The 16,015-nt window shown below is 42.5% G+C and overlaps 1 non-coding gene across 1 annotated transcript; it reads left to right on the top strand.

Moving 5' to 3' along the window:
* Positions 1-15,908: 15,908 nt before the first annotated feature.
* On the top strand, positions 15,909-16,015 carry LOC142179674 (small nucleolar RNA R71). Its single transcript, XR_012708219.1, has one exon. It is a non-coding gene; the product is annotated as a small nucleolar RNA R71 (small nucleolar RNA).

The raw sequence follows: 16,015 nt of genomic DNA, 5'->3' as shown, positions 1-16,015 counted from the left end.
ATGCCTCTGGGACTGATATGATTGGGACAAGTAATAGCATGTAATAAGTAAAACGAGACCATTCCGCGCTTTAATACCTTAACGGGGTGGGAAGGGTAGATATGAATATGATGACCAAGCGATAATATCACGTGTAGCCCCTCATTGAGGAGTGATTACTGGGCATTTTGTGGGGTGATCCATATTATTAATAAACCTAGGACCCCTTTTCCCTTTGTTTCTTTTAAAGATTTCAAACTATGTCTTTAAGGAAAATCAACTTTCTTTTAGTTCTTTCCAACTTTGTTTATGTGTCAACCATTATGTGAAAATCCCCTCTTATTTGAAGTTCATTTGCTTATATGTTATTTGCACCTAAAGTCATAATAATAGTCTGGTCGGGAACCATACTAGTGGATCATGAGGGGTGCCTAACACCTTCCCCTTGGGATAATTTCAAGCCCTTACCCAATTTCTGGTTACTCAAATCAAAACCCTCTTGGTGTCCTAATGCACCTTAATCATTAGGTGGAGACTCTTCAATTCAAACCCAAATTCCCAAAAGGGAATGAGTTGCCCTCCCAAATGTCATAAACCCGATTTTGCGAGAAAAAGGAGGCGTGACAGCATGACGACTCTGCTGGGGACCTTTTAGGCTTTTACCATTTCAGACTATTACTGTGGCTTGACATTTTCTTTATATGCCTTTATTTGTTTAATACCTTTAAACATTCAATTCTCCTTTTCAACTACAAAACTGACTTGTCTTTAGTTTCTTTCCTTTATTTCTTTTACTGCTTTCCTTTACTACTTTTCTTTATTACTGCTTTAAATTATGAAGAACTATTGTATTTACTGCTTTCTCAATGTGTAAATCCATGACAACCTACTTTAGTTATTGCATAAACATGTTTTCAACATCATATTCCACTTGTGCCAAACAAAATACCATAGAAACTCTTATAATGAGTGGTTGCACTCTTTCGATGTTATCACCCCCTAAATCCGGCAAAAGCATATTTGCGGTAAAACCAGTCGAACAACGGTGTAGTCGACGGTTCTGCGCCTTTCCCTCTTGAGTTGTCCGCTCAAGGGTACCAGTCTAAAACCCTATAGAAACCTTACTTTGTTTAGTTGTGCATGCATCATGGTCAAACCTAGCCGAGTCAGTTATGTTGTCCGCATAATGACTCTTTAAGATAGCCTTGTCCAAAGTTCACTGGGTTTCCCTAAAACCCAAACGGACACTACCACGTTTTGTGCATTTATTTGGAGAACTAAATATTTTATGCCAATTATTGATATTTAATAGTCAAGTCTGGCAGGGATAAGGGCCTAACCCTTTTATCTTGCAGAAATATGAGGCACGAAGTCCCCAGATTCGGCATGGTCACCAACATCCACCCAAAATTGCTAAGCTGGTGGGAGGATCTTCATTCCAGTGATCAGACTCTTGTCCGGAAATACTTAGGCAATCTACCTTCTCTCCTGGAAATCCAACCTAACAGCAAGATCATAGAAACTGCTACTCTGTTATGGGATTGTGATAGGTATGTGTTCCGCTTCGGAGATATTGAGATGACACCCCTGCTGGAGGAAATAGGAGGATTAGCCAGTATACCATGGGAAACTCCGGGTTTGTTAATGCCGAAAAACCGCAAGGGTAGAGGTTTTCTCAAAATGATGGGTCTGAAGAAGAATCCAGAACTGACATATTTGAAGGAATCTTATATCCTCTTCGACTACTTGTATGAGAGGTACGGTCACAACAAGTCCTACCGTACCTATCCCGACGAATTTGCCATCACATCAATATGGCATATTCACCGAAGGGTCGTTGTATTTATGTTTTGTTTCCTGGGGTTGATAGCTTTCCCAATGAAGAAAGTAAGGATCCATACCAGGCTGGCTATGTTAACTAAAACTCTGATGGAGGGAATTGATAGGCAATCATTCAGCATAGTGCCCATGATCATTGCAGAGATATACCGAGCCTTGGAGAAGTGTCAACAAGGAGCCAGACACTTCGAGGGCTGCAATTTGCTACTCCAGCTCTGGCTTAAAGAACACCTCCAAAGGGGTGAATACCGGCAAGAGATTCAATGAAGGGACTGGGATGATCATATAGCTTTCCATTATCGAAGGCGGATGAATTACATGCCCAACATGTTCGCCCATCCAGAAGACGCTAAGAGATGGTTAGAGCTGTTTGAAAACCTAACTGAGGATCAAATACAATGGATGTTCGAATGGTTCCCTACCGAGGAGTTTATCTCCCGATCCAGAGACGCGCTGTTTCTGATATTAATCGGTCTGAGAGGAACCTACCATTATGTCCCTCTTCGAGTTATGAGACAGGCTGGTATGAAGCAGATTATAACAAGGGTCGACAAGATGAGTCACTTCCGGGCCGACTTCCAAGCTAATAACAGTCCTTATAAGTGCCAAGCTCAACATATGTGGCATTGCAAGATCATCATGGGAAGAGATACTATCGAACTAGACAGATACCACGCTGGTTGCGCTCCCTACTATTCAGGCTGGTTGGAATCTAATCACGACAGTCTGGGTCAACCTTTGGTTCCCCTCCCCAAAGGTTAGTTCGTGCACTCTGTCATCATCATCCTATTCAACGAGATCCAGGGGCCCCCCACCCACTCCTCCTCTTAGTCCTATCATAAACAAGAACAGAGGGAAGGCGGAAGATTTGAACAACACAGAAAGGAAAACTCAACTGAACTGGTAGAGGTCACTCATGGTACTCAGGTTTCCAAAGAAAGTGCATCCCAACTCGAGCAAAACTGTTGAAGTTCCAAGAGGAACTTGATCAAGTTTGGAATCTGGCAAATTTGTCATTTTCCCTCACCACTCCAGATGTCAACTTCCCAAATGCTCAAGACCCCACACCTCCACAAAATATCCCAAAGCCACTAAACCATCCCGCTCCTCACCGCCACTACAACACTTGCCATATTTCCAACAATACTCCACTTCCCATCTCGAAACCCCAAAACTCCGCAAATGACCACTTTTGCACCCATCATAACACCCATATCTACGTGGAAACCATGCCACACTCCACCCAACCCATCTCAAGCGCACCCGAGTCTGATAATAAAGACTTGCTCATTAGGAATCTGGCTGAAGAACTCAAGAAATTGGCTATCCGAATTCAGGGCGTCGAAGAAAGTAAGGGGATTGAAGGGTTGAACTACGAAGATCTTTGCATACAACCCGGTGTCGAACTGCCCGAGGGGTACAAACCTCCTAAGTTCAAAATGTTTGATGGTACAGGGGATCTAAGAGTTCATTTGAGAACATACTGCAACAAGCTGGTAGGGGCAGGAAAGGACAAGAGGATCCGCATGAAACTTTTCATGAGGAGTCTGAAAGTAGATGCTCTGTCTTGGTACATTAGCCAAGACCTGAAGAAATGGTCGAACTGGGTGAGTATGGCATCCGACTTTATGGACAGATTCAGGTTCAACACAAAAAATGCACCATATGTGTTCTACATCCAGAACCTAAAAAAGAAGCCCGCGAAAACATTCCGCGAGTATGCTACTCGCTGGAGATCAGAAGCTGCTAAGGTCAGGCCTACTTTAGAGGAGGAACAAATGAACAAGTTTTTCGTCCGGGCTCAGGACTCGCAGTATTATTAAAGGCTAATGTTGATTGAGAACCATAAATTTTCTGACATCATCAAGCTGGGAGAAATGATCGAAGAAAGCATCAAAAATGGTATGGTTACAAACTTTGAAACTTTACAAGCCACCAATAAGGCTTTACAGTCTGGTGGTACGTCCAAGAAAAGGGACGTAGGTGCCGTAATGGTGGCACAAAGAACAAAATTACCTATCAAATACCAAACCTATCCAATGCCTCCACTCACATACCAGCCTACTCCGAACTACCAGACACCCTCACCCTCTTACCAAACTCTACCACCCACTTATCAATTACCTCCACCTCCCACATATCAACCTACCTCACCAAGATACTCCCAACCTGCACATGTCTACCAAGCCTACAATGCTCAACCATCCCACTATCAATCGCCTCCTACACATCAAAACTTTCCTATACTTCGACCAAATTTTGTTCGAAGACCTCCCAAAATAGTATACCGCCATTGCTAAACCCATTGACCAGCTGTATGAAAGGCTCAAAGCTGCTGGTTATATAACCCCTATTCCTGTCATAACCCCTGAGAACCCTCCTCAATGGGTCAACCCAAACAAATCATGTGCATACCATTCCGGCATGAAATGACATACCATTGACGGATGTCGCTCCCTGAAAGACAAGATCCAAGCCCTAATTGATAACAAGATTATTGTGGCAAGGGAGCCTACTCCGAATGTCCGCAATAACCCTCTACCAGACCAAAAGGGTGGAGGTTTTCACATGATTGAAATAGAGGATAATTGGGACCCCAAGGGATCGATCGGTTTGATCACAGAAGGTGACGTTCCAAATAAGCCAATAGTCACCCTTAATCCAATTGTAGTCCAGATTTATCCTTCTGGGGATGCCGAGGTAAATATGTCCATGCCACTTAAGTTTGAAGCAACATCCTTTGCAAAGACGCCAAAGCTAATTGAGGTCAAATTTATGTCACCAGCAAATGCATCTGCACCTTTCGAATTGTAGTTTTACCGCCTAAGGTGCATGCTCCGTTCGGAGTAAAGATAGCCACGCCAATTTCGGTGGCAATGTCTGTCGTAACATCATTCCATACAAATGCCATACCTTGGGACTACAAAGCCAAAGCAAGAAGAAAAGGGAAGGTCAAGTTTGGGAAAGCCATTGCGGCACAGGGTATGGCGAGAACCGGTAGGATTTATACCCTGGAACATTTGGTTAAGTCAAGCAAGCAGGCCTCTGGTCGGCCAACCATCACTGAAACCGGGCCCGATGATCTCTAGAGAAAGATACAAGCCAGGGAATACTCGGTCATTGATTAGCTGAACAAAATGTCGGCACAAATTTCTATCCTAGCGTTGCTACAAAATTCCGATGCACACAAGAATGCCTTTTTAAGGATGCTGAGTGAGGCATATTTACCAAGCAACATCATCGGAGGAGAGATGGCAAACATGGTGGGGCAGGTATTGGCAAGTCACAAGATCACTTTCCATGAAGATGAGCTGCCACCCGAAGGGTTGAGTCACAACAAGGCGTTGCACACTACCGTGCAATGCGAAGATTATTTTATCACCAGAATCCTGATTGATGGAGGGTCCAGCCTCAACATTTCTCCGTTGGTAACACTCAAGACATTGGGAAAGGGGTTGCATGAGATCAAGGACAGGGCCATCAACGTCAAAGCTTTCGACGATTCCCAAAGGTCCACCATTGGGGAAATCATCCTGTGTTTGCAAATAGGGCCTACTTGGTTCGATATTGATTTTCAAGTGATAGACGTACCGACATCTTACAATCTACTGCTGGGATGACCTTGGATTCATATTGCTGGGGCCGTAGCGTCAACACTATATCAGACAGTGAAGTTTGAGTGGAACCACTAAGAGGTGATCATTCACGGTGACGGTAGCAATCCCATATACAATCGCCAGACCATCCCAGCAATCGAAGGCAGAAGAAAGATAGGCAGGGAGACCTATCACCACATCGAGCGAGTCAACGCCGTTGACAAGGACAAATGGTGGGACAACAACATTGAAAGAATATTGAACTGGAGTGGATACGAACATGGCAAGGGACTTGGCAAGAACCTCCAAGAAATCGCTAAGCCTATCAAATTAAAGAAACATGGCACCACCTTCAGTCTGGGATATGAGTACACTTGGGAGGAATTCAACAACTGGCCGCCACCATGGCGCAGTCCTTACTATCAGCTGGAGTAGCCAATACCATATTTGGAGCAGACTTTCTAGCCAACCGATGTTATGTATGAGTCAGAAGAAGAGGAAGCACTGACAGCAGTGAGGAATTTGTTCTTAGAAGACGATGATATAGATTGTTGTGTTGTTTTCAAGGAGGAGGGGGAGGAAGGCCCTTCTATACAGGTAGTAAGCAGAGGAGCCCGCCTCAATAACTGGACCATCAGGACAACCAGATCTCGACGAGCCTTGGGGTAGCAAGGCTGAACAAGCATCATGCACTATCTTTTATTTTTACTAGTTGACTTTCCTTTCGTATTTTAAATTTCGTAATAAGATCTTTAATGTTCAAAACAGTCATGGAATTTATCAAAGCATTTCGATTTTCCTTACAAATATTACTCTTATTATTTTCTCTCATTACTTTACTTATACAACATTACTATTACTTGTCTTGATGGACCGATAACTGTGACGTGCAACAAGACAACGCAACAAACGGACATAGATTCAGAGGAAGATAATATACCAGAAGAGATTGTTAAAGAAGTCAAAAATTTCGAGAACAGACCTAAGTCCAACCTGGACGAGACTGAGATTGTTAACCTGGGAGATGCAGAAATGTCAAAGAGACACGAATTAGCATTCATTTGTCACCGTCAGAAAAAGGAAGAGTACACATAATTTCTAAGGGAATATGAGGACATATTCGCTTGATCGTATGATGACATGACTGGTCTGAGTACATCCATTGTGGCTCACAAACTGTCAATCGATCTAGTATGACCGCCGATAAAGCAAAAGCTTAGAAAGTTTAAGCCTGACATGAGTCTGAAAATCAAAGAGGAAGTCGCTAAGCAAGTCAAAGCCAAGGTTCTCAGAGTAGTAGAATACCCAACATGGTTATCCAACATTGTGTCAGTACCAAAGAAGGACGGGAAGGTCAGAGTCTGTGTCGACAACTGGGATCTCAACCGGGCCAGTCCGAAAGACGACTTCCCCTTTCCAAACACACATATCTTGATCGACAATTGCACCAAGCATGAGTTGTAGTCATTTGTAGATTGTTTTGCGGGGTATTATCAGATCTGGATGGATGAAGAAGATGCTGAGAAAATGAATTTCATTACGCCGTGGGGGATGTACTGTTACAAGATGATTCCATTCAGATTAAAGAATGCTGGGGCCACCTACATGAGGGCCATGACCACCATTTTTGACGATATAATACACAAAGAGATCGAAGTATATGTAGACAATGTTATCATTAAGTCCAAGAAAGCCACTGATCATATGGAAGATTTGAGAATGTTCTTCAACAGCTTGCAAAGGTACAACCTAAAACTGAATCCCGCAAAGTGTGCATTAGGGGTTCCTGCCGAAAAACTACTTGGGTTTAGTGTGAGTCGCCGAAGAATTGAACTGGATCCATCAAAAGTCAAAGCTATTCAAGAATTGCCACCGCCAAAGAACAAGAAGGACGTAATGAGTTTCTTGGGGAGACTCAACTACATCAACCGATTCATAGCGCAATCTATTGTCATATATGAACCAATCTTCAAGATGTTGAGGAAGGACACCGCTACCAAATGGACTGATGACTTCCAAAAGGCCTTCGACAGAATCAAGGAGTACATGTCAATACCACCAGTTTTGGTCCCGCCCAAGCCAGGTAGACCTCTATTACTCTACCTTACGGTACTGGACGGAGCTTTCGGTTACGTCCTAGGGCAACATGATGAGACGAGGAGGAAGGAGCAGGCCATCTATTACCTAAGCAAGAAGTTCACCCCGTACGAGGCCCTGTATTCTTTGTTAGAACACACTTGTTGCGCTCTAACTTGGGTAGCTCAGAAGTTGAGGCATTACTTATGTGCCTATACTACATATCTCATATCAAGGATGGATCCTTTGAAGTACATCTTCCAGAGGCCCATGCCCACTGGAAAGCTAGCCAAGTGGCAAATACTGTTGAGTGAATTTGACATTGTCTACATAACTCAGAAAGCGATCAAAGGACAAGCACTAGCAGATCACCTTGCTGAAAATCCCGTGGACGGAGAGTACGAATCCCTAAAAACGTACTTTCCTGACGAAAAGGTATCATTCATGGGAGAAGATATTGCAGAATCCTGTGATGGTTGGAGAATGTTTTTCGATGAAGCAACAAATTTCAAAGGAGTCAACATAGGAGCAGTCCCAATATCAGAAACCGGTCAGCATTATCCGGTATCTTCCAAAGTCAGGTTTTCTTGCACCAACAACATGGTCGTGTAAGAAGCCTGCATCTTAGGGCTCAAGATGGCCATTGACATGAACATTCAAGAATTGCTAGTAATTGGGTATTCAGACTTGCTTATATATCAGGTCCGAGAAGAATGGGCGACTAAGAACTCCAAAATACTCCCTTAACTACATCATGTACAGGTGTTGAGAAAGAGTTTCACAAAGACAGAATTCCAACATGTCCCCAGAGTCCAGAATGAATATGTCGATGCACTGGCTACCCTATCTTCCATGATACAACAACCAAACAAGAACTTTATTGATCCCATTCCGGTAAAGATCCATGATCAGCTAGCTTATTGTGCTCATGTTATGGAAGAAGCAAACGAAAAGCCTTGGTTTCATGATATCAAGGAATATTTGACGAAAGGAGAATACCCAGAACTTGGAAAAAGCTACTCATAATTGCACACTTCAGAGGTTGTCCAGCAATTTCTTTCACAGCAGAGGTATCCTGTATAGGAGGACTCCTGATGTGGGATTACTAAGGTGTGTCGACGCGAAAGAAGCATCTAAACTGCTAGAAGAAATCCATGCTGGGTCCTGCGGTTCACATATGAACCGTTTTGTCTTAGCCAAGAAGATACTCCGGGCTGGTTACTTCTGGATGACTATGGAAACAGACTGCATCCAGTATGTCAAAAAATGCCACCGCTACCAGATACATGCAGACATGATCAAGGTGCCCCCAAATGAGCTTACTGTAACAAGCTCACCATGGTCGTTCGCCTCTTAGGGAATGGACGTCATTGGACCACTAGAACCTGCCCCGTCCAACATGCACAGATTCATCCTAGTAGCAATCGACTATTTCACCAAATGGGTTGAAGCAGCATCTTTTAGAGCAATGACCAAGAAGGTCATGGCAGACTTTGTCCGTGACCGCATTGTTTGCCGATTCGGGGTTCCAGAGTCAATCATCACTGATAATGGCTCCAATCTCAACAGTGACTTGATGAAAGCTATGTGTGAAAATTTCAAGATCAGACAAAAGAATTCTACAGCCTACAGGCCTTAGATGAATGGAGCCGTAAAAAACGCCAATAAGAACATCAAGAAGATACTAAGGAAGATAATAGAGAAACATAAGCAGTGGCACGAGAAGCTATCATTTGCTTTACTAGGGTACCGCACCACAGTTCGCACATCAACAAGGAAAACCCCCTACATACTGGTATATGTCATAGAAACGGTCATTACCGCTGAAGTAGAAATTCCTTCCTTGAGGATCATACATGAAGCAGAGCTCGACGATGTAGAATGGGTAAAAAGTCGATATAAGCAGTTAGCCCTCATAGATGAAAAGAGGATGAACGCAGTTTTTCATGGTCAACTTTATCAAAACAGGATGTCTAGAGACTTCAACAAAAGAGTCAGGCCGAGACAGTTCACACCGGGGCAGCTGGTGTTAAAGAAAATTTTCCCGCATCAAGATGAAGCCAAAGGGAAGTTCTCTCCCAACTGGTAGGGTCCGTACATGGTTCACCGGGTTATGACAGGAGGAGCCCTCATACTTGCAGAAATGGACAGAGAAGTCTGGCCAAAGCAAGTTAATTCAAATGCAGTCAAGCATTACTATGTGTTATCTTTATGCCTTCCTATACGATGTAATTTGAACTATGCCTGACTTGATTCCCGTTTAAGAGGGGATACGTAGGCAGCCCTATGGGTTCGGTTACAATATAATAAAATTTCCATTTTCCCCCGCTATTGGAAACTGGGCAGAAGTTTGAGGAGGACCCTCAAAATTCCAAAGTTGATTTCAGCCAATCATCGCAAACAACAGTCAGAAACATCAACCCATTAAACTGGGGTAGAATTTTGAGGAGGACCCTCAAAATTCCGTAGCAAGAGCGGTTGCAATATTCTGAACCACGTCACAGTTGTCGATTCATCTAAAAGCTGTTTCTTTATCATATACTTATATCGTATTTTTACAAAATCATGCATGTTTATTACTGAAATTACATTGTTTAGCAATGCTACCCCAATGATACATACAACCTCACCAGATCAAAGTCAAGCGGGTCAAGCAGAGCCTGCGGGGATACGAACTAACCTCCCCCCTCTACAAAAGTCATGATTTTTCTTTGGATGTAGGTACTTGAGTTGCAAAATCATCAAATATGCCATACACTCATGAGACTTACACTATTTAGAAATACAACTCTCAGAACTGTTGCACTTATTCGCAGTTGCTATCCGCACACAATAGTGTCCTCAGTAGGCACAATGTCCCTAGCAGCCACAATATCGCAATCAGCTATCAGCTAAGAAAACTCTATGTCTTTCATTTCTTGCATAAGGATACTATTTTGCCTTCCGATGTTAAGCTCTACTTCCATCTGCATTCTTGCATTACATAAGGCTACCATTCTGCCTTCCGAGACTAAACACTATCTCCATCTACATTTCCTGCATTGCATAAGGCTACCATTCTACCTTCCATATGCATTCTCTCTTGTTTCTTGAACTGTGGACTGTTTACAAGACCTACTGCCTGTTTTTCTCTATTTACTTCTTTGAAACATGTTTGTCCTGATTTAAGATTTCAACTTCACAACAATGTGTTTATTTATTACTTTTGGTATCCCTGTCTGCTTACTACTTCTGTATAGTTCAACACTTGCTCTAGCATATTGATTTCTTTCCGCCTACTCTATTATGAATCCCAAACCCCTGCCTCCCTATGTGTTTAAGCTATGGTTTGAGGCATGGCAATACTGCAGTTATTGTCCATGAATCAAACTCGATCCTTTGGGATCCTAGCCTCAAAATAGTGTGTTCTGGCAGGTTTGAGAGTATGCTAGCATCCTCCATTGTTGAGCATGCTTGAAGCCTACCCTTGCCTAAGCAATAGGTTCTTTACAATCTCCCTATTCCCTATTCCCCTATGTGTACTTATTTGTAGCTATTTCCCTCTCCCTTTCCCCTTTCAGATTTTTTCTGCACCTGCACCCTCTCTTAGTCTTTAAGTTCTGCCCCCCTCTTGTGAGCCTTGCCTTGGGACCCTTTGAGCTCCCTCTGAACTTGGACACTTGAGGGCTGACCCTTCCGCACTGCACTTGTCCTAATCTGATAATACATTTGGGTGTGAGCATTGCCCGGAGTCCCATTGAGGCTCTTAGGGAACTTTGACACATTCAAATGGGAGAAATGCTTTGGATCATGATCTCTTGGAGTTGGTTTACCTCATATTCAGACATGAAGTCTGAATCAGGCTCTCCTTTGGTTGTACTTTTATATTTTCTGATGTATTTTGTTTTACTTTATTCCAAGCTGTAATAATTTGTAATAATCTCTTGGGGATGGCTAGTGAAAAGGACGGGTAACTATGTATGCAAAGGGTAGATACCATGCCTATAGGTCATTCAGAATTCTACATTCTCACGTAGATACTATGCCTATATGTCATTCTAAATTCTATATTCTCATATAGATACCATGTCTATAGGTATTTTGAATTCTGCACATTCAAATGCATATAGAAAGCATGCTTATAGGGGATTCTGAATGTCCATTTTCGCATAGAAATCATGATCATAGGATTACTACATTCATATAGATATTATGCTCATAGGTTTTAAACAAATGCTACATCTAGATATCATGCTCATAGTTTTTTCTGCCAGTTAGATACCATGTTTATAGGTTAAAACCAGTCTTATACATTTAGATATCATGTCTATAAGGCTTCTGCATTTTTACCATGTCTACAAAAGGCTTAAAATCAACTACGCATAGAAAGCATGTCTATAGGAATTCCAAATCGAATCTGAATCGCTTCATTTACGTATAGAGCTAAAACCAATAATAATAAGTACCATTAGTTGCAGAACTTATAACCTTCATTAAAACTTGTCTTTTCTTTTTGATTACCGTATTCAGTCTATTTTTAGACCTTGTTATTTCATTGCTTTATGAATTTAGTAGATGTCATGCCCATAGGATCCTTGTCCAACACTTAGACAAGCCTTAGGGTAAAGTTATAAACTAAATCTGTTCTATTAACTACAACCAGCAGGCAGGCCAGATTCAGGCTTCTTATCTGAATTATGTAATAAATCAGTCTACCTAAATCTTTAAGTCCTCTCATGTTAGTATTTAATCAGGCCCTAAACAGTATGTGTAAATCATGCTAATTACGTGCTTATTTGTTTAAAGGAGGTGTATCTGAGCCCTTTTTGCTTGTTATGTGCTTTCTCCTAATTTGCTATACATGTTTTGTGTGTTGCCTTAAAATTTTACCTTTGAAACTACAAATAAGCCTATTACCCCTCCCCTTTAGGATTAGTAGTTCTAAATGCCTCCAGAACTGATATGATTGGGACGGGTAATAACATGCAATAAGTAAAACGAGACCATTCTGCGCTTTAATACCTTAACAGAGTGGGAAAGGTAGATATTGATATGATGACCACGCGATAATGTCACGTGTAGCCCCTCATTGAGGAGTGATTACCGGGCATTATGTGGGGTGATCCATATTATTAATAAACCTAGGACCCCTTTTCCTTTTGTTTCTTCTAAAGATTTCAAACTATGTCTTTAAGGAAAATCAGCTTTCTTTTAGTTCTTTCCAACTTGTTTATTTGTCAACCATTATGTGAAAATCCCCTCTTATTTGAAGTTTCATTTGCTTACATGTTATTTGCACCTAAAGTCACAACAATAGTCTGGTCGGGAACCACACTAGTGGATCATGAGGGGTGCCTAACACCTTCCCCTTGGGATAATTTCAAGCCCTTACCCAATTTCTAGTTACTCAAATCAAAAACTTCTTGGTGTCCTAATGCACCTTAATCATTAGGTGACGACTCTTCAATTCAAACCCAAATTTCCAAAAGGGAATGAGTTGCCCTCCCAAATGTCATAAACCTGATTTCGCGAGAAAAAGGGGGTGCGACAACCTACAAAACAGAAGATTGTTCTATCTCGGGGATGCACCTCCAGATCATATTGTCAACACATATTCGAAACAGGTAAGGTTCATCCCAATAATACATGCGGCAGTCATGATAAAACTTTTTCTTTTGTACAGAGGAAAGGTCATGGGGAACTATACCGTTGGCCAGGTAATTCGCAAAGTCTGCATACCATGCCATTTCCTCAAGGCTAGTAGTGAGCAGCTGCTCGTCTGGAAAGGTTTCCAGAATATCCTCAACCTCAACTGAGTTTTCACCTCCCTCAAGTCGTGATAGATGGTCAACGACTTGGTTTTCCATGCCCTTATGGTCACAAATTTCGTGGTCGAATTCTTGCAGTAGCAACACCCAACGAATCTGGCGTGGCTTAGACCCCTTCTTCTCAATCAAGTACCTGAGATCTGCATGATCAGTGTATACAATTACCTTAGAGCCAATCAAGTACGATCTGGATTTGTCGAAAGCAAACACCACAACCAACATCTTCTTCTCAGTCACAATGTAGTTCAACTAGGCTCCACTCAGTGTTCTACTGGCATAGTAGATTGGATGCGTTAGCTTGTCTTTTCACTATCCCAGTACTGCCCCCACTATGTAGTCACTGGCATCACACATGAGTTCGAATGGTTGCTCCCAGTCGGGGGCAACAATGATGGGTGTTGTGACTAGCCTTTTTTTCAACTCCTCGAATTCTACCCTGCAATCATCAGAAAACAAGAAAGGGTGATTTTTTCTAACAACTTACAGAGAGGGTTGGCAATTTTTAAGAAGTCTCTTATGAATCTCCGGTAAAATCCGGCATGCCCGAGGAAGCTCCTGATTGCCTTGACTGAAGTTGGAGGTGGCAGCTTTGCTATTACGTCAACTTTAGTGCGATCCACCTCAATTCCTCTACTGGACACCCAGTGCCCCAAGACTATGCCCTCTTGTACCATGAAATGGCACTTCTCCCAATTAAGAACCAGGTTAGTCTCAATACAACACTTAAGCACACGAGTCAGATTTATAAGGCACTCATCAAATGAGTTCTCCAAGACTGAGAAATCATCCATGAATACCTCCATTATGTCCTCTATCATGTCAGTGAATATGGCCATCATGCACCTTTAGAATGTGGGGGGTGCATTACATAAGCCAAAGGGCATCCTCCGATAGGCATAAATTCCATATGGGCAAGTGAAGAAGGTTTTCTCTCTGTCCTCTGGTGCAATGAAGATCTGATTGTACCCTGAGTACCCATCCAGAAAACAGAAGTGAGACCTCCCTGCTGATCTGTCTAGCATCTGATCAATGAAGGGAAGTGGGAAGTGGTCTTTCCGGGTGGCCAGATATAACTTTCTGTAGTCCATGCAAATTCTCCAGCCCGTGACGGTTCTTGTTTAGATCAGTTTATTGTTATCATTTTTGATCACCGTCATGCCACCCTTCTTCGGCACATATTGCACCGGGCTAACCCAGTTGCTATCAGAGATTGGGAAAATGATTCCCGCATCTAACCACTTTATCACTTCTTTCTTCACCGCTTCCTTCATGTTTGGGTTCAGCCTTCTTTGGTGTTCCTTGGAAGGTTTGTGTCCCTCTTCCAGCAGAATTTTATGCATATAATATGAAGGGCTGGTCCCCTTAATGTCTACCATGGTCCACCCAATGGCACTCTTACACTCCTTGAGTACCTGCACGAGTTGTTGTGCCTGTACATCTAACAAACTGGCTGAGATAATAACCGGTAATGTGGAGTCAAGTCCAAGGAACTCATACCGGAGATGGGCGGGCAGTGGCTTCGATTCCAGCTTTGATGGTTCTTCAATGGATGGCTTGGCTGGAGGTGTTTCTCTATTTTCTAAGTGCAAGGGTTCAAGTTCAAGAGTTTTATAGCAGAACCCTCTGCCATCTAATGTCAACACCCATTCATCAAGTTCTTCTCCATTCACCTCATCTAAATTCATCAGACATGCAGCAAAAGGGTCCTTAATAGTCAACATCTCATCATCAGTTTCTACAATTACATCCACGACATCAATAAGAGAGCAATTAGCGAATTCACTTGGTCACCTCATAGATTTTTGCACATTGAATGTTATCTCTTCATTATTCAATCTCATCTTGAGCTCCCTAGTCTCACAATCAATGAGATCTCTCCCAGTGGCCAAGAACGACCTTCCCAAAACTATGGGAATTTCTTCATCCACCTTGTAGTCTAAGATCACAAAATCTGCAGGGAACACAAATTTCCCTACCTGAATCAACACATCATCCAGGATACCCGAGGGTCTTTTTACAGTCTTGTCAGCCAGCTGTAACAACATAGAGGTGGGTCTAGCTCTTCCAATCCCCGACCTCTTATAAATCGCTAGGGGCATAAGATTTATGCTGGCCCCAAGATCACAAAGTGCTTTAGCAAAAGCAAAATTACCAATGGTGCAGGGAATCGTGAAACTCCCCGGATCAGATAGCTTCTCAGCAATTGGTCTAGTCACCACCGCACTGCAGGTCTGAGTAAGAGTCACTGTTGCCATTGGAAATCGAATTTTCGGGACATCAAGTCCTTCATCATTTTTGCATAACCAGGCATCTCCTTCAACGCATCTGCCCTGACTCTTCCACCTTTTTGGTGAGTATACTCATCTGTGTCAATAAGGTGGCCATATTTTCAGCCATAGAGTTGGATGAATCTAAGGGCACTGAGTGAACCACTGGAGTGATAGGTGCATTCCTGGTTGTCCATCCTGAATTCTGTGTCATCTTGTCAAGCAGACTCTGGCCTTCTCTCCAAGTTTTGCTCAAAAATGCTCCACCAGCTGAAGCATCAACATTGCCCTTCACGCTATCTGACAATCCCATGTAAAACCGCTGTCCCAACATTAGATCTGGAATACCATGGTGCGGACATAGAACCAGCATCCCTTTGAATCGTTCCCATGTTTCATGCAGTGTCTCCATTGGTCTCTATTTGAAACTCAAAATTTCATCAATTTGTTG

Source organism: Nicotiana tabacum, chromosome 3 (assembly GCF_000715075.1).
Source record: "Nicotiana tabacum cultivar K326 chromosome 3, ASM71507v2, whole genome shotgun sequence".
Taxonomy (NCBI): domain Eukaryota; kingdom Viridiplantae; phylum Streptophyta; class Magnoliopsida; order Solanales; family Solanaceae; genus Nicotiana; species Nicotiana tabacum.
The sequence above is the reverse complement of the archived record's forward strand: the minus strand, read 5'-3'. Positions and strand labels throughout refer to the sequence as shown.